Source organism: Nomascus leucogenys, chromosome 9 (assembly GCF_006542625.1).
Source record: "Nomascus leucogenys isolate Asia chromosome 9, Asia_NLE_v1, whole genome shotgun sequence".
Lineage (NCBI taxonomy): Eukaryota > Metazoa > Chordata > Mammalia > Primates > Hylobatidae > Nomascus > Nomascus leucogenys.
The window spans coordinates 96,571,006-96,591,311 of record NC_044389.1 but is presented as its reverse complement, the minus strand read 5'-3'; the positions used below and the strand labels follow the sequence as shown (position 1 = coordinate 96,591,311).

The window sequence follows — 20,306 nt, the reverse complement described above, 5'->3', positions numbered from 1 at the left end:
ATTATTATCATAACTACTTGGGAAATAATTTGTGGTACTTGAAAAGCAATTTGGAAATTTTGGAGATAACCAAACCCCTTTTAACCTTACCTTTGTATACAAAAGCACATTTATGTTATATTGTCATCCTTTGGTATCTGTGAGGATTGGTTCCAGGATGTCGTGCAGATACCAAAATCTGCTGCTACACAAGTCCTTGATATAAAATGGTTTAGTATTTGCATATAACCTATGCACATTCCTTACATATACCTTATTTTATTTTTATTATTTTGTTTTTTTGGAGATGGAGTTTCACTCTTGTTGCCAGGCTGGAGTGCAATGGCACAATCTTGGCCCACTGTAACCTCCGCCTCCCAGGTTCAAGCTATTCTCCTGCCTCAGCCTCCTGAGTAGCTCCTGCCACCACACCCAGCTAATTTTTGTATTTTTAGTAGAGACGGGGTTTCACCATGTTGGCCAGGCTGGTCTTGAACTCCTGACCTCAGTTGATCCACCCACCTCCGCATCCCAAATTGCTGGGATTACAGGCGTTGAGTCATCACACCGGGCCCTTCACATATAGTTTAAATCATCTCTAGATTACTTATAATACCTCATACAATGCAAATGCAATGTAAATAGTTATGATCATGCATTGTTTAGGGAACAGTGACAAGCAAGTAAAAGTCTGTACATGTTCAGTGCAGGCATAATTTTTTTTTTAATAGTTTTGATCTGCAATTGGTTGAATCCATGAATGCAGAACCCATGGGACCCACGGGACCCAAGGATATGGAGTGTGCGTGTGTGTGTGTGTGTGTGTGTGTGCGTGCACATTAGATCTTGGCAAAAATCCATTTGTAGATAAGGAAACTGAAGTTTGTATAATGTGATGATTATCAGGACTAGAACACAGATATTGTGCTTCCCTTTTACTCCATTATGCTAGCATAAGTTTTAAAATGCAAATCCTGTGATTACTTAAGCATCAATTCTGAAATGCTTAAAAGTTGCATTTAAACTGCAGAGCATGTTGTTGCCCGACACTAATAGAATTTTCTTTGAAAGGCAATGCTAGATAATTTCCACTGGATATTAATAAGGTGAGTAAAAAATGTTTAAATAAGCCACCTTCGAGTTTAGCATTGGTCTCTGAAGGAGAAAAAGATATAAGGAGTCTGTCAGAACAATAGCAGCAAAAGTTTGAGACATTGCTTTTGTGTGGAAAAAAAATCCTCCTTGTTGTGCAGAAATCTCTAGAAATGTTGCACTCTGGGGTTTGAGAGGCTGAGATGATGCAATAAAAAAGAAGCTTTCTTTCTTTTTTTTTTTGAGGCGGAGTCTCGCTCTGTCACCCAGGCTGGAGTGCAGTGGCTCGATCTCGGCTCACTGCAAGCTCCGCCTTCCGGGTTCACGTCATTCTCCTGCCTCAGCCTCTCCGAGTAGCTGGGACTACAGGCGCCCGCCACCACGCCCGGCTAATTTTTTGTATTTTTAGTAGAGATGGGGTTTCACCGTGGTCTCAATCTCCTGACCTCGTGGTCCGCCCGCCTCGGTCTCCCAAAGTGCTGGAATTACAAGCGTGAGCCACCGCGCCCGGCCTAAAAGAAGCTTGCTTTCTTAAGAAACATGGGCTGAAAACCAATGAGGCAAGAATAGTGCCAAGGTTCAGCCACGTTTTGACCTCACTTGCCCACCTGTATTCAGATTGTGCAGTCATGAAGGGAAATGAGTTTATCTGTTTATGCCTGTTGGACATTTGTCTCCACAACGAGCTCACTCAGTGATATAAAGGCGAAGATCCTGTATATCAAGCCATGTCCAAATGTGGTTTTCCAATCAGTGTAAGAGCCCGAGACCCTGGTGTGAGAATTGACTAGATAACTCTCCAGACTAATTGTTGTTAATACTTATATATATTTAATTACTTAATTTATATACCACCATGTTTCACAAATAATGTGAAGCAACTTAATTATGATATTTATGTAGTTATTGACATTTCATGTGTTTTAGCAGGTTTTTTGTGAAGTTTGAACAATAAGCCTCTGAGGTCAGTATGAACAGTCCATTTTTACAGCAGGAGGAAGTATGGTTCATATAGATTAATTGCCTTGCTTTGCTATGAGGTGGTTATTAATATTGTCTTCCTACTGGTAGGAAAGTAAAGCTTAAAGGAAAGAAGTAAATTGTTAAAGAAGACACACATGGTTTGAGGTGCTTCTGACAGGTAGGATTTCCACTCAAATCTACTGACCTCAAAGACTATCCTTAACCCCTATGATATCCTACCTCCTCAAAATGGAACTGAGTTGCTCTTCTGTTGGTTTTAGCCATTAAAAAAAAAAAGAGTCATTCTGTTGATTTATATTTCTAAACATGATGTTTTAGAACAGGGATGCAATTTACAATTAATTTCAAATTATTTTGGCAATATGAGACACTCCATTTTTATTTCTAAAATATTATTCCATCCAGAGAATTATGCTTGCATTTACTTGTATGATTTTATCCAATAAATACAAGGAGAAAGTTAACCACACTAGAAAAACCTCTGCTGTCTTATTTGTGGAGAGATCCTAAGTTGGCTTGAATTAGGAGTCCTAAGTTTTTATTTTTTATTTTTATTCTTTTTGAGACAAAGTCTCGCTGTTGTTGCCCAGGCTGGAGTGCAGTGGTGCAATTATGTTAGTGCAGCCTCCACCTGCCAGGCTCAAGTGATCCTCCCACCTCAGCCTTTCAAGTAGCTGGGACCACAGGTTTACGCAACCACACCTGGCTACTTTTTTATAGAGACAGGGTTTCGCCATGTTGCCCAGGCTGGTCTCGAACTCCCAGGATCAAATGATCCACCTGCCTCACCCTCCCAAAATGCTGGGATTACAGGCATGAGCCACCATGCCTGGCCTGTAGTTGACTTTTAAGATGGGATTAGAGTATTAACTTATTCTGTTTATCTTGTGCTCTCAGCAAATACATTTTCAACTTGGCAAAATATGGTTGATTACCTGTGACTCTTTTTTTTTTGAGTCAGAGTCTTGCTCTTTTTGCCCTGGCTGGAGTGCAATGGTGCGATCTTGGCTCACTGCAACCTCCACCTCCTGGGTTCAAGCGATTCTTCTGCCTCAGCCTCCCAAGTAGCTGGGCATGCGCCACCACGCCTGGCTAATTTTGTATATTTAGTAGAGATGGGGTTTCTCCACGTTGGTTAGGCTGGTCTCGAACTCCTGACCTCAGGTGATCCGCCCGCCTCAGCCTCCTGAAGTGCCATTACTGTCAATGGCAAAAACTGCAGTTACTTTTGCACCAACCTGATAAGAAATTGTAAGAAGTGACAAGGGAAACTTAACATTGGATGCTATCCCTTTTGAAATCTGAAGTTCTTCTGGTGGAGACTAAAAGCCAAGGTCGTTTTGAGAGACATTTTCTGAGAACCGTTTACCATGTTTATAGTCAAAGTAAATAACTGAATGAGCTGTCTACTTTTTGCTGAATACTATGTAACCATAAATATTATTCTATTGCTCCTGGCCATGTAAGATTATAAGACTAAGAGACAGATACAAATGAGCCTGGAACTCTGCAGCTCAACCCCCCACATCCTCTAGGGGATGCTCGAACCTAGCTTTTGTCCTTCTGTCTGGGGTGGGGTTGGTGGTCCTTGCGATTTTATGCAAACTGCCGTTTATCTTCTTTGTTTTATTGATGTCAGGGTGTCAGATTTGAAATGCTCCCTGAAGGAGTCCTCTAAGAATCTAAAGCCTGGAGCTAATGACAGTGCTGCACTAATGCTCTTATGGACATGGTGAGCATTTCTCTGCCGCCCAGTTGCTGATGTTACCTGGGCAAGGTGCCTCTTTGTGGGTGGCTGAGATCAGCCACTGAGCTGGCATAATTCAGACTCCTGCAACAGGTGACAGCCTTTATCTTTTTTTTTTCTGGGAAGGAGTCTCGCTCTGTCCCCCAGGCTGGAGTGCAGTGGCGGGATCCTGGGGTTTGGGATCCTGGGGCCGGGGTCCTGATTATGTCTGAAGATCCTGAGCTGCCATACATGCAATCTCCTCTTTCAAAAGAACCATGGTACAGGAACAACAACAACAACAAACTATCAACAGAGTAAACAGCCTACTGAAAGAACATATTTGCAAACTAAGCATCTAACAAAGGTCTAATATCCAGAATCTATAAGGAACTTACACAAATTTACAAGCAATAAACAACCCCATTGAAAAAATGGGTAAAGGACATGAATAGACACTTTTCAAAAGAAGACACGGCCAACAAGCATATGAAAAAATGCTCAACATCATTAATTATTAGAGAAATGCAAATCAAAACCACAATGAGATCCCATCTCACACCGGTCAGAATGACTATTATTAAAAAGTCAAAAAATAACAGATGCTGGTGAGATTGCTGAGAAAGGGAGTGCTTATACACTGTTGGTGGGAGTGCAAATTAGTTCAGCCAGTGTGGAAAGCAGTTTGGTGATTTCTGAAAGAACTTAAAACAGAATTACCATTCAAGCCAGCAATCCTATTAATGAGTATATACCCAAAGGAATATAAACCATTCCACCATGAGACACATGCATGTATATGTTCGTTGCAGCATTATTCACAATAGCAAAGTTATGGAATCAACCCACATGCCCATCAGTGGTAGACTGGATAAAGAAAATGTGGTACATATACATACACCATGGAGTATTACATAGCCATAAAAAGAATGAAATCGTGTCCTTTGCAGCAACATGGATGGAGCTAGAGGTCACTATCCTAAGTGAACTAACACAGGAACAGAAAACCAAATACCACATGTTTTCACTTATAAGTGGGAGCTAAACATTGAGTACATAAGAACAAAAAGCAGAGAATAATGCACACTGGGGCCTACTTGAAGGTGGAGGGTGGGAGGAGGGTGAGGATCGAAAAACTATCAGGTACTATGCTTATTACTTGAGTGATGAAATAATCTGTACCCCAAACCTCTGTGACATCCAATTTACCTATGTAACAAACCTGCACGTGTACCCTTGAACCTAAAATAAAAGTGAAAAACAAAAATTCCAAAAGAACTGTCATTTTCAGATGACTCAGATGTCACAAAACACTGTGATTCAGCCAGTAGAATGGAAAAAGAGAGAAGCATGTATTTCCAGCCACCTCTTTCTGTGTCTCTGCCCAGGACTTGCCTCACATTGAGAATGGTGTTGTGGCCATCCTCACCAGGCAGATGATGGTATAGCTGAAAGTGAGAGGCAACACAGTGAAACATAACGATGGCTCCCAAATAGCCTATGAAAACTGCTTGATTGCAACAAGAGGTCCTCCAAGAAGTCTGTCTGACACTGATGAGGCTGGATCAGAGGTGAAGAGCAGAGCAACACTCTCTAGAAAGACTGGAGACTCTAGGACTCTGGAGAAGATTTCATGGAAGTCAAGTCAGTTATGGTTATCAGTGGGGGCTTGCTTGGTGGTGAACTGGCCTGTGCTCTTGGCAGAAAGGGTTGGAGCCTTGGGCGCAGAAGTGATTCAACTGTTTTCTGAGAAAGGAAATATGGGAAAGGTCTTCTGCAAATCCCTCTGCAACTGAACCAAGGAAAAAGACGAAAGGGGGTTAAGATGATACCCATTGCTATTGTTCAACCGGTTGGAGTCAGCAGTGGCAAGTTACTCATCACGTTGAAACATGGTGGGAAGGTAGAAACTGACCACATAGCAGCAGCCGTAAGCCTGAAGCCCAGTGCTGAGTTGGCCGAGAACTGTGGGCTGGAAATAGACCCAGATTTTTGTGGCTTCTGGGTAAATGTAGAGCTATACGCATGCCAAAACATCTGGGTGGCAGGAGATGCTGCATGCTTCTATGATATAAATCTGGGGAGGAGGTGGTTAGAGCACCATGATTATGCTTTTGTGAGCAGAAGATTGGCTGGAGAAAATATGACTGGAGCTGCTAAGCCGTACTGGCATCAGTTTTCTGGAATGATTTGAGCCCTGATGCTGGGTATAAAGCTATTGGCCCACAGTTGGTGTTTTTGCAAAAGCAGCTGTGCAAGACAACCCAAAATCTGTGACAGAGCAATCAGGAGCTGTTACCCGATCAGAGAGTGAAACAGAGTATGAGGCCTCAGAAATTACTCTTCCTCCCAGCACCCCTGCAGTTCCAAGGCTCCTCTCCAAGGAGAGGACTACGGCAAAGGTCACATTTCTGATCCGAGGGACAAAGTGGTCATGGGGATCATGCTATATGGAACATCTTTAACTGAATGCCAATAGCAAGGAAGACCACTGAGGATGGTGAGCAACTTGAAGATCTCAAAGAAGTGGCCAAACTATTCAACATTCATGAAAACTGAAGCCCACAGTGGAATAGACAAGCCCTTCAGCGTCCCTGAGAGTGGGTTGCATGGGTAAAGGAGCATTTTTTTTAAATTCACCAAACTTTCTCTGTGTATATAAATGTGAGTAATCAAGTCTCTTGTGAATGTTTTCAACCATGTAGGCAAATTCTTAATTTTCACGTCATGAAAAAAATCTGATTCTTCTAAAAACAATTAAAGAATTAGGAATTAGACATTAAACATTAAACAATAAAACACTTCACAAAAAAATGACATTAAAACTTAGGGGTGACCGAGATAACATTTCACAAGCATTTCTTGTAAACCACGTAGTTTTAGACTTCTTCCTAGGCATGTTGGAAATTTGAGTGATTCACATATAATGTTTTTAAAATGGCCATTGGCCTGTTTTTCTCAGAATATGTTGCATGCAGCTCTTGACTAAAGATTGGGAAACAGATATGCATTGTGAGGGTTGTGTGAGAACCTTCTGTGGGCTTTTGAAGAAACAATGTTCCCAGTATTGACTTTACTTTTGGAATCTAGGACACAGCTGAAATTGCTTAGTGCCAATGACTGGCTGTCTCATCTGGAGTAATCTGTCTCACAATCTTTTTTGGCCTAATAGATATTTCAGTCTCACACATTTGCCGGACTTCAGCTTTGTTTTCTTCTCACTGTTTCCTTGAAGAGAACTGATAGTTCACTGGAATGAGAAAATAAAAACAAAATAACAAACATTACTTTCTAAAACAATAGTGTTTTAAAACTAAGATTACAGTTTAAGGCGAGATAGAATAGACTTGTTCATCTAATAAACTTCGGAGCCTTTAATATATATCCAGACATTACCTAATTTAGCATTGAAAAACAATAGTTTTTGTGTATCCTTTTGCCAGTAGATTGATATTTGGATTATTTCCAGTTTTTGGTGTTTATGAATTAAGCTGCTATAAACATTTTTACTGGTTTTTATGTGAACCTAAGTTTTTGTTTCACTTGTGTAAATACCTAGGAGTAGAATTGCTGGATTGTATGGTAAATTTATGTTTAATTTTAAGGAAACTGCAAGACTGTTTTCCAAATTGGGTGGATGTATACTTCATATTCCTGCTAGGAATTGAAAAGAGTTCCAATTGCTCAGCATCATTTTGAGCACTTTATATTGCCAATTTTAAATATCACAGCCCACAGCCATTTAGGCTGATCACCTAACGTCAGGAGTTCAAGACCAGCCTGGCCAACATGGTGAAACCTGGTCTCTACTAAAAAAAACACAAAAATTAGCTGGGTGTGGTGGCAGGTGCCCTTACTAATCCCAGCTACTCATGAGGCTGAGGCAGGAGAATCACTTGAGCCTGGGAGGCAAAGGTTGCAGTGAGCCAAGATCATGCCATTGCACTCCAGCCTGGGTGACAAAAGAAAAATTCCATCTCAAAAAGAAAAAAAAGAAAAGTTACAGCCATTATAATAGGTATGTAGTGATATCTCATTATGGTTTTAATTTTGATTTCCCTAATGACTAGTGATATTGAGCATCTTTTCACGTGCTTATTGGCATCCATATGTCTTCTGTGAAGTGTTTGTTCAAATCTTTTGCCCATTAAATAATTTAAAAAATGGTATTGCATTTTAAGAACCTTTTATATATCCTGGATACAGGTCCTTTATCAGATTCGCTGTTTGCAAATATTGTCTCATAGTCTGTGGCTTTTCTTTTCATCCCTTGAGAGTGTCTTTCATAGAGCAGGAGTTCTTAATTTTGAAGTCAAATTCATCTATATGTTTTTCTTTATGAATTGGTCTTTTGGTGTCATGCATCTTGGGGTATAACTCAGTAGCAAAAGGGAACAGACTACTAATATACAGAACGACACCAAATTAAGTGAAAGAAGCCTGCCCCCAAAGGCTACATGTTATATGATTCCATTTATTTGGCATTTTGGAAAAGACAAAACTAGAAAGACAGAAAGTAGATCTATAGTTGCCAGGAGCTACAGGTGGGAGTAGGGGCAGAGGAGTTGACTGTGAAGAGGAAAGGAGAATTTTTGGGGGGTAATTCTGCTATCCTATATCTTGATTGTGCTGCAGATGGCATAACTAAATGTGCTTGTCAAAACTTACAGAGCTGTCCACTAAAAAGGGTGGTTTTATTGTATTCTATGTGTTCCCAAAAACTGTTTTATCTACTTCATGGGCACATTACAAAATAATTTCCAGCCTCCTTTGTAATTATGTCTGGCTATGTAACTAAATCTTGCGAAGTTATGTGTTCCCTTCCAATACCGATCCATTAAAACCTCTTGCAAACCACCATTCTTTCACTTCCCGCAGATTCTAGATAGATGTACAAGATTTAGCAACAGATTCTGTGAGGTTGAGATTCTATGGCAGGGTGCAACCATGAGGTTCTATGGCAGGATGCAACCATGAGGTTCTATGTCATTGTAGAACCATGAGGCTCTATAGTTGAGGTTTATGGCATTGTAGAACCATGAGGTTCTATAGTTGAGGTTCTGTGGCATGGTGGAATCATGAGGTTCTATAGTTGGGGTTTATGGCATGGTGGAATCATGAGGTTCTATAATTGAAGTTCTATGGCATTGTGGAACCATGAATTTCTCTAGCTGAGGTCCTATGGCATGGTGAAAGCATGAGGTTCTATAGTTGAGGTTCTATGGCATGGTGGGACCATGAGGTTCTATGAGGTTCTTTAGTTGAGGTTCTATGGCATGGTGGAACCATGAGATTCTATGAGGTTCTTTAGTTAAGGTTCTATGGTATAGTGGAACCTCCAGGTAGAAGTAACCTGGGTCTCTGTGTGACCATATCAGTTGGTGGTCATTCAATTGGATTGTAAAATGAATTTTAAAAAAAATCTGTATTTTGTTAAGCCAACTGAAATTTATTAGGTTTGTTTGTTACAGCACTTTGTATTACTTAGCCTAAACCAAACAGGAACAAGCACTTCCTTACCTGTTAAGGCATATTAAAAGGTTGGAATTTTTGGTAAGAGGATAATGAGGTGATTCATCCATAAGTTTGGAGAGCTTCAGATATCTGTGGATGTGGCATTTGCAGTGGTATGTTTTTTTGACCTTTTGGTTTTAGGAACTCTTTTGCACTTTCATTTGGGCTAGACTGTAACAAGATGTCTGATTTATATGTTGATTAATGGAAGAGGTATATTAAAATATTCTGTGTTGAGAGTGTTTTTTTTCTTTCTTGTTGCGTTTACATAATTTTTTGCCTTGTATTCATTGAACTTATGTTATTAGTTGCTTATAATTTTGGGACTGATAGTTGTCCATGTGTATTGAACCTTTTATCATTATGAATTGATTTATTTCTATCAATGCTCTTTTATAAACAAATTGTTTACTGTTAATGGAATTATACAAGCTTTCCTCAGTATTTGCTTGGCATATACATAACAGTTTTTCTTCTTTCATACTGTATATCTTTATGTTACAGATATATATTGTTTATAAACAAAATATAGCTGGATTTAGAAAACACAGTCTATAAGTTTCTTCTTTCTTAAATGGGAACATTTGCTCCATAAGTTTTTAAATTAATATATTTGGAATACTCTTTATCATTTTATGATTTTTGTGTATTTCATCCACAGTATGATTTTAGTGAAGGAGTTAATATATAGATCAATGGAACAGAATGGGAAATCTAGAAATAAACTCCTACCTATACCTACTAATTAATTTTCTACAGGATGCTAAAGCAATTTCATGGGGAAAGAAACATCTTTTCAACAATGGTGCTGAAGCAAATGAATGTTTGTATGGAAAAAAAATAAACATCTCAACCCTTCCCTTCCCTTACATACAAAAATTAACTTGAGATGAAGTATAGACGTAAATGGGAAAGTTAAAAAAGTAAGACTTTTAGATGGAAACATGGGTTAAAATCTTTTGGCAACTTTGAGTAGGAGATTTTCTTAGTTGTTACACAAAAAACATGGCTCATAAAATAAAAAAATCGATAAATCAGATCATATTATTATTATTTTTTGAAATGGAGTTTCACTCTTGTTGCCCAAGCTGGAGTGCAATAATGCAATCTTGGCTCACCACAACCTCCACCTCCCGGATTAAAGCAATTCTCCTGCCTTAGCCTCCCGAATAGCTGGGATTATAGGCATGCGCCACCATGCCCGGCTAATTTTTTATTTTTGGTAGAGACGGGGTTTCTCCATGTTGATCGGGCTGGTCTGGGATTCCCGACCTCAGGTGATCCGCCCAAAGTGCTGGGATTATAGGTTTGAGTCACCACGCCTGACCAACACTCTTCTAATTAAAAAATAAGAAGACAAACTATCCAATTTGAAAATGGGCAAAAAATTTGGACAGATACTTTAGGAAACAATGGTCAATAAGACATGAAAAGGTGCTTCACATATCAGGAAAATAAAAGTCCAAATCACAATAAGATAGCACTACATATAATTAGAATGCTTACGGTAAAATTTCTGGGAATACAAATATTGGTGAGAATTTGAAGCAATAAGAATTCTCCTACACTTCAAATTACTTTGGAAGATTGTCACATTTTAAGAAGTACACATATGCCTACCATATGATTCAGGCATTTTATTCTAGGTATAAAATGAAAACATGGATCTACACAAAGATGAATGTTAATAACTGCTTTATGCCCAATAGCCAAAAAGTGGACACAACCTAAATATCTGTGAATGGATAAGTGAAATGTAGTATATCTGTACAACTGAATAGTACTCAGAAATAAAGAATGAACTACTGATTCATAATACAGCATGCATTGACCTCAGAATTATTCTAAGTAAAAGGATCAAGACACAAGAAATGGATATTGTATGATGCCATTCATGTAAAAAAGTGCAGAAAATGCTATCTATACAAAATATATAGCAGCAATTGTCTGGTACCAGTGGTAGAGAGTGGTAGGTAATGTAAAATCACTTGAGGTAGCTTTTGGGGTGATAAAATAGACTGTATTTTGGTTGTGGCAGTGGTTTCATGGTTGTAATAATCTATCAAAGCTCACTGAATTGCACACATTAAGACAGCTTATTTTAGATATACCTTAATAAATTTGATTAATTTTTTTCACTAGGTTTAGAACTCTTACACCTAATTTGTCTCAGTGTGCATATAATTCCATTTTCTTCTGGTTCCCATTGTTGCACAGGATAAATTGGCTGTCAGTCTCATTATAATTCCTTTGCATGTGATGTCTATTTTTTCTCTTGCTTTATTTAGGATTTCTCTTTTTCACTGTTTTTTGGCAGTTTCATTATGATGTATATTTTTCTTTTTAATCTTGCTTGATATTTATGAGGATTCTGAATTTGTGGAGAGGGATCTTCCAGAGATTTTAGGAACTTGAAGTCATGATTCCTTCAAATATTTCCTATATCATTCTTTTTCCTTTCTCCTTCTATTAAACTCCTTCATTGGACATGCTTTGGGCATTGTTATCTGTTCCTGTACCTTTAAAGTCATGAAAAATTCCAAAGCTTAAAATTACCAAATTTAAAAATTGACTTCCTTTAAGGAATGATCTGTTTTAAATTCTCTTCTTACCTTGTTGCATTTCTTTCCTCACTTAATTTTTGACATCTAAATATTCCTTACTTTTCTTGCTAGCTAGCTATAGACATTTAAAAAGATTAAAAATATACTTCACTTGGCATTTTAACTTGCTTTTGGTTGGAGGATTAGTTATGAAACCTGGTCTGTACTATCAGAAAATAGAATTGCATGGTACATATCGCTCCATTTAAAAGCTGTATCATGATATATCTATTAATATTTAAATTATTTCTTTAACAATTATTCCTTAGTCACTACAAAGTTCAAGGTCTAAAATAGTTTCTACAGGCTGAAAAAAAGTTTATAAACACAAAACATATGAGAAAATCCTGGACAGATTTTGCTTTGATGGTATTGGATAATCTGAGGCTCATTTACAATGAGATTGCAATGAGACCTAAAACATTTTAAATTGAACAGGAGATTACATTGTTAAGAGTCCATTATTTCTTAACAATTCACTTTAGAAAATGCATCTGCATTTCAAAATGATCTCAGAATTATAAAAAGCAAAATTTGGTAGCTGTAAAGAGAACCTTTTGAGACAGTTGTGATATTGGAAGAAAAAGGAACAATTCATTTCTTTTCTCTATGTTGGTGAAATAATATTTCAGAAATGACAGATCTTACTGATCAAAAGCTTTAACTTTATTATTATTCAACTCATATCAATGTTAAGCCTTTATTCAATAGCCCGGTAATTTTTAATATTTTGGAATTTGATACCTAGTTTGACTTTATAATCCATTTTACCACCTTTGAGTTTCAGATCCTGTGGTGGTTTTAACCAGGTTTGAGCACTAGCATTCCTAATGTGCACTGAACACATCCTATCTTATGCTTATTTATGCCAGTTTTAGCTGTTTTCCAAATCTCTAAGGTAAATTACTGTACTTGTAGCTTATACAATTGATCACACAGACACACAAAAACAAATATATGAATGAAATATGCATTCACATTTCGGTCCTTTTTTTTTTTTTTTTTTTTTTTTTTTTTTTGAGACAGAGTCTCGCTTTGTCGCCCAGGCTGGAGTGCAGTGGTGCAATCTCGGCTCACTGCAAGCTCCGCCTCCCAGGTTCACGCCATTCTCCTGCCTCAGCCTCTCCGAGTAGCTGGGACTACAGGCGCCCGCCACCACGCCCAGCTAATTTTTTTTTTTTTGTATTTTTAGTAGAGACGGGGTTTCACCGTGGTCTCGATCACCTGACCTCGTGATCCGCCCGCCTCGGCCTCCCAAAGTGCTGGGATTACAAGCGTGAGCCACCGCGCCCGGCCATTATGTTTAGTCCAGAAATATTTATATAAACGTTTTAAATGAGCTAATTTATATCTCTGTATTATTTTTGTTACTGATATCAGTGTCCTAAATGTGACTGTTGTTTAATGTTTACTAAGAAAAAGGAGATCTTGAATTTACATCTCATTGTGTATCGTTCTAGAAGATATTCTTTTTTTTGGATAAAATATCTCTAAGTTGTCACCTTTTCCAATGCATTCTAAAATTTGTTATTTCTGCATTCATATTTTAGGTGCATAATTTTATGTCACACTATAGTTGTGAAAAAGGACTATTTTATAAGCACTACTTTAAATTTCTAAACAGAATATCAACTGGAAACTTTAGAGCAGTGTTGAATTGTGAAAGGAGCATGGACTTATGTCGGGCTCTAATTTTAAAAAGTATCCATTAATTTAATAAACATTGCTTTAAATTTCTGAACAAAAAATAATATGGAAGATAGAATGAACACAGTTTTGAGGTTTGTGTGTGGCTGTACTGTTCACTGGCTATGTCCACACCAGAAAAAGTATTTTACAAATATTCAATAGCTCGAAGCTAGAATGAGTTGAATATTATCTACCCAACCGAGTTGTAATGCATTTCTATTAAGTATAATATGTATAATGACTATTACATAGGTACTAAAAAATGAGCTTTACTATTTCTGGGTCAACTCTGCAGATTAGTTAAATTTATTTAATTTGTGGGGCAAAGATTATAAGACTCTACAACCTATGCTTAAAGCTGTATAATACAGCTCGTGGTTAGAACATTTAGTGGCAGTTTCTAAAGGTCTGCACTGAGAAATGCTAATTTCAAGGCCTGTCTTTCTGTATTCCATTTACTCCCAGTGGGTGACAGTCAAGGAACATCATGCAATCCACACAGCTGTGAACAATGAGGAAAGGAACCTCTGCAGCTTAGAGGCAGCAGTCTATCACCCTTTTGTCAGAGAACCTTTGTAGAAGAGTGAATGTTTTTTGCCATTTGAAAATCTCTGTTTCTCATTGTTCAATTCCCACCTGTGAGTGAGAACATGCGGTGTTTGGTTTTTTGTCCTTGCGATAGTTTACTGAGAATGATGGTTTCCAGTTTCATCCATGTCCCTACAAAGGACGTGAACTCATCATTTTTTATGGCTGCATAGTGTCCCATGGTGTATATGTGCCACATTTTCTTAATTCAGTCTATTGTTGTTGAATAATGAGAACTCATGGACATAGGATGGGGAACATCACACTCTGGGGACTGTTGTGGGGTGGGGGGAGGGGGGAGGGACAGCATTAGGAGATATACCTAATGCTAAATGACGAGTTAATGGGTGCAGCAAACCAACGTGGCACATGGATACATATGTAACAAACCTGCACATTGTGCACATGTACCCTAAAACCTAAAGTATAATAAAAAAAAAAACAAACTCTGTTTCTGCAAGATGCCATGCTAGGTACTGTACACAATTAAAATGAGTTCCCATCTCTAAGGAATTTGCAACCGTAGACAGCACAGTGAAGACAGGTGTTAACTTGAAGGCAGCACACAAACAGTGAATTCTCCCCTTCCCTCCCCTCCCCCTCCCTTCCTTTCCCCTCTGACAGAGTCTCACTCTGTTACCTAGGCTGGAGTGCAGTGGTGAGATCTCGACTCACTGCAACCTCTGCCTGCAGGGTTCAAACGATTCTTGTGCCTCAGCCTCCTGAGTAGTTGGGAGTACAGGCAAGTGCCACCACGCCCGGCTAATTTTTGTATTTTTAGTAAAGACGGGCTTTCACCATGTTGGCCAGGCTGGTCTCAAACTCCTGACCTAGGGTGATCCTCCCGCCTCTGCCTCCCAAAGTGCTGGGATTATAGGCATGAGCCACTGCACCTAGTCAAGATCCTTGTATTCTTAGTATTTTTCTAAGCCCCACTGAAACGTGATTTCTGTTTGAAGCAGCCCATTCTTTTCTGTGAAATAAACCAGAACATCAAAAAGCTATGCAGTAGTCCATATTGATTTTTTTTTTTTTTTGAGACAGAGTCTCACTCCATCACCCAGGTTGGAGTGCAGTGGCACGATCTCTGCTCACTGCAATCTCTGCCCCCTTGGTTCAAGGGAGTCTCCTGCCTCAGCCTCTGAAGTAGCTGGGATTACAGCTATGCCCAGCTAATTTTTGTATTTTTAGTAGAGATGGGGTTTCACCATGTTGGCCAGGCTGGTCTTGAACTCCTGACCTCAAGTGATCCACCTGCCTCAACCTCCCAAAGTGCTGGGATTACAGGTGTGAGCCATCATGTCTAGCTTGATTTGGTTTGTTCCCCAAATTCCTTCTAAATTTATTTTGTATCTGCCCCTCCAGTTAATTTCTTTGTTGGATGCATATGTTTTTGTAATGCAACCCATTCTTGCATTTATTTTAGGGAGGCAAGTGAAGTTGTCACCTACCGTACAATACAGCGACCCTTGTATGAAGATCCAAGACACATATGGAAATTAAAGATTTAATTATCACTCCTTTGGAGGATTTGTTGGCCATCAGCAACTTGGGCTTAACTTGGGTCCAATTTTATAATTTTAGTAAATTATAATAATATCTATAACTATATACTAGTGCTTGGTCTTATTGTTTAGATATAGTTTTTCTTGTTTAATTTTTATGTGTTTATTTTTTATTTTGTTGAATTAATTTTGTCTTTCGTCAGTGTTTGTCAGTTCCTCATTTTTTTTGTGTCTTTTTGTATATGTAAATAGGTAATTCCTCTAAATAACATTTCTTTTATTATCAACATTCTGTCAGTGCTAGTTTACTCTTTGTATTAATTCCTGACAAATTTTTCAGTTTAATACTCAGGGTAATATTTTTAACATATTAAAAAGAATTAAGGAGGAAGAGAAATTGGAAGTATGTAAAGATGGGAAAGCTTAATAGTTGTAGCTATTTGGGAAGACAGTGATGTGAAGGAAATAATTATTACCTACTTATATAAAATTCAGTTTCAAAGAGCTAGTCTTTTAAGAAACAATTGCCATTTTTTTAAAAAATAAAAATATTATACATCCCAAAGAGATAATTTCTGAGGTTATAAATCACAATGCTTACAGTTGAGTACTTTGTGAATCCCCTAACTTCCTTCCCCACAAATAAGCAATTTTTTCTACCATTTAGATAATCAAAATATGCTTTGCTTCTGGGGATTGATGAAACTGCCATTTAATTAAAGAATAGTTTTTAAAGCAAATTTCCTTTGATCACTTCCCTTAAGCATAATTCTTGACTAGTGTGTCCCTCATGGAACTCTTTTAGTAATCTCACTGCTTGAAGAAAATCTTAGCTATAGTTTGAAGTCATCAAAAATTTATTAATATTTATTCATTTTTTAGTTGTGTATCATCCTTTTCATCTTTAGCAAAAGAATGATAATATTCTTAGGTGATCTACCACAGGGGTATGCAGTTAATTACTCTATTGTCTTTGAAATTCTTTTTTTTTTTTTTTTTGAGACGGAGTTTTGCTCTTGTTGCTCATGCTGGAGTGTAATGGTGTAATCTAGGCTCACTGCAACGTCCGCCTCCCGAGTTCAAGCAATTCTCCTGGCTCAGCCTCCTGAGTAGCTGGGATTACAAGCATGCGCCACCATGCCCAGCTAATTTTGTATTTTTAGTAGAGACGGGGTTTCTCTATGTTGGTCAGGCTGATCTCCAACTCCCGATCTCAGGTGACCAGCCTGCCTTGGCCTCCCAAAGTGCTGGGATTACAGGTGTGAGTCACCACACCCGGCCAGAAATTCTTTTTTTGGTGTCCATTCTGTCCTGGTTTTCCCTTGCCTCACTGGCTTTCCTTTCTAATTTACCTGCTTGGTACTTAAAAAAACAAAACAAAACAAAACAAAAAACAAAACAAAACAAAAAAACCTCCCTGACCTTTGAAAACTGGAATACTCCTTGGGCGCTTTTCTTCAGACCAGCTCCTTAAGAGACCTCACATGGTCTTGTGGCTTAAAAATATCATTTTGACAACTTCAAAATTTATATCTCCAGACTTTGCCCCTAAACTGTAGTCTTGTGTATGATATTTGCAGCTGGATCTCAAATCTTTCACTTTTCTTTTTTTTCTTGCTCTGTTGCCCAGGCTGGAGTGCAGTGGCATTATCTTGGCTCACTGCAACCTCCACCTCCTGGGTTCAAGTGATTCTTCTGCCTCAGCCTCCCGAGTAGCTGGGATTACAGGCATGTGCCACCACGGCTGGCTAATTTTTTTTTTTGTGTGTAGTTTTAATAGAGATGGGGTTTCACCATGTTGGCCAGGCTGGTCTCAAACCCCTGACCTCAAGTGATCTGGCCGCCTCAGCGTCCCAAATTGCTGGAATTACAGGCGTGAGCCACTGTGCCTGGTCAACCCTTCCATTTCTTAAATTTAGTTTCCAATTATTTCCAAAGCTGGATCCTCTCAGAATCTTTCCTAAGTCAGGTAAATGCAGATAGTTGTTCAGGCCAAAAATCTTGGCGTTATCTTCAACTCCGCTTTTAATTTCACATCCCAAATACAATCTGTCAGTCTTCCTATTGGTTCATTTTCAAGATATGTCAAGAATCTGACTGATAACTATTGTTATCACTCTGATCCAAACCACCACCGTATTAGACTTGGATAATTGCAATAGCCTCCTATGTTAGTCATGACACTAACTGTTTAGCAAACAACTCCAAAGTCTCAGAGGTTTAGTGCAATAAATGTTTATCGTTTTCTCACATGACAGTGAGTAGGTGAAGGAGCTCTGATCCACATGGCCATTGAGGGTCCCAGAATTCTTCCATATAGTGGAGCTACCTTTCTTTACAACATGGAATTAATTCCATACTGGATTCTCTCCATCTGGCAGAGAGTGTGTATGTGTTTTCTCATGGGCCAGGACTGAAAGTAGAGTAGCATCATTTCCGACTACTTCTTTCTGGCCAGAAGTCAGTTGCATGGTTCTGTCTAGCAAGGGAAACTGGGAAATAGCATGTAGCTGTGTATTAAGGGAAGCAATAAAATTATTTGATGAACACATGACAGTCATGTGATCCTGTTAAAATGTAAGAATCAAATTGCTTTATTGTTTAATATTTTCCAGTGTTTTCCTTCTCTCTATGTCTAAAAAACAAAACAAAACAAAGCAAACAAAAAAAGAAACAACTCAACATGTACAGTGGGCTATGGCACCCTGCATGATCTTTGACTTTATTTCCTCCTTTTCTTCCCCTTGTTCTGTCCTCTCCAGTCAAACTGGCTTCTTTTTAATTTTTTTTTATTTTTAATGTTTGTGGGTACATAGTAGGTGTATATATTTATGGGCTACATGAGCTATTTTGATACAGGCATGCAATGTGTAACAGTCATATCATGGAAAATGGGGTATCCATCCCCTTAAGCATTTATCCTTTGGGTTACAAACAATCCAATTATACCCTTCATTATTTTAGAATGTACAATTAAATTATTATTGACTATAGCCACCCTGTTGTGCTATCAAATAATAGGTCGTATTCAGTCTTTCTATTTTTTTTTTTTCTGTACTCATTAACCATTCCCACCTGCTCCCCACCCTCCCACTACCCTTCCTAGCCTCTGGTAACCATCATTCTACTCTCTATCTCCATGACTTCAATTGTTTTGATTTTTAGATCCCACAAATAAGTGGGAACATGTGGTGTTTGTCTTTCTGTGCCTGGCTAATTTCACTTAACATAATGATCTTCTGCTCTATCCGTGTTGTTGCAAATGACAGGTTCTGGTTGTTTTTTGTTTTGTTTTATTTTTTGTTTTTTGGTTTGTTTGTTTTACACCTTGGCTTCTATGATGGTCTTTGAATGTGCCAGGCATGCTCCCACCTCAGGGCCTTTGCACTGGCTTCTGCTCCCTGTAGTATGTTTCTTCTACATAGCTGCGTGGCTTTCTGCCTCACTGTCTTCATATCTTGCTTCAAATACCACTTTCTCAGTGAATTCATGTCTGTTCACCCAAGTTAAAATTGCAACCAGCACTCTCAGTCATTCTTTTTTTTTTTTTTGAGATGGAGTTTTGCTCTTGTTGTCCAGGCTGGAGTGCAATGGTGCAATCTTGGCTCACTGCAACCTCCGCCTCCTGGCTTCAAGCTATTCTTCTGTCTCAGCCTCCCAAGTAGCTGGCATTATAGGCATCCACCACCACACCTGGCTAGTTTTGTATTTTTAATAGAGACGGAGTTGCACTATGTTGGTCAGGCTGGTCTTGAACTCCTGACCTCAAGTGATCCATCAGCCTCGGCCTCCCAAAGTGCTGGGATTACAGGTGTGAGCCACCGTGCCTAGCCACTCTCAGTAATTGTTATCCTGCTTCTCTGCTTAATTTTTTCTGGGCATTATCACATTCTGTCATATGATTTATTTATTTTGTGTATTGTTTTTTCCCCTCAGACTAGAATGTGAGCTCCAACAAGGTAGGGATTTTGTCTGTTGTGTTCATTGCTACCCTAGGAATAGTACCTGTCGTTTAGTAGGTACTAAATAATAATTATAGTAAATAGGATTACAAACTTATAAAAGTATAATAATAATGATTTGTCAAGTGAATGAATTCTTTATTCTCAAGAACTTAAAAATCAAGCTAGGAAGAGAGAGAGACAACTGTAATGTATCACTACAAGAGAAAGATGTCAAGAGTCATAGAAACAAAGGAAAGACTGATTTGTCTCTGCCTAGAATCCATCAGATACCACAATGGGCGCAATGTTTATCTGGGCATTGAAGAACGAGACAGTATTTTCTAGGTTTTGAGGAGAGAGCCTTTCTCGGGAGAAAACTGTCACAAACAAAGGCTTGAAAGCAGGAGTATTGTGACATTTGGGAAACAACTGAGAAATCTGAGGAGACCGGAGATAAATATGTGTACCTATATTTAAGAATGGGAAAATTAGGTTGAAATACTAAGTTAGTCCAAAAGTGTCTAGCACTGTAACAGATTTGGATTTCACGCTGCTGGCGGTGGAGAAACTTTGCAGTCCTTAGTAGGATTATGCTGAGTCCAGGTGTATGCATATGAAAAATAGACTTGGTGAAGAGTGCAGCAAGACTGAAGGGCAAGTGGCCTGGAACTCAGGTGAGAGG

The 20,306-nt window shown here is 38.6% G+C and overlaps 1 pseudogene; it reads left to right on the top strand.

Moving 5' to 3' along the window:
- The first annotated feature begins 5,113 nt into the window (after positions 1–5,113).
- Positions 5,114–6,340, top strand: LOC100582891 (annotated as a pseudogene).
- The last annotated feature ends 13,966 nt before the right edge of the window (positions 6,341–20,306 follow it).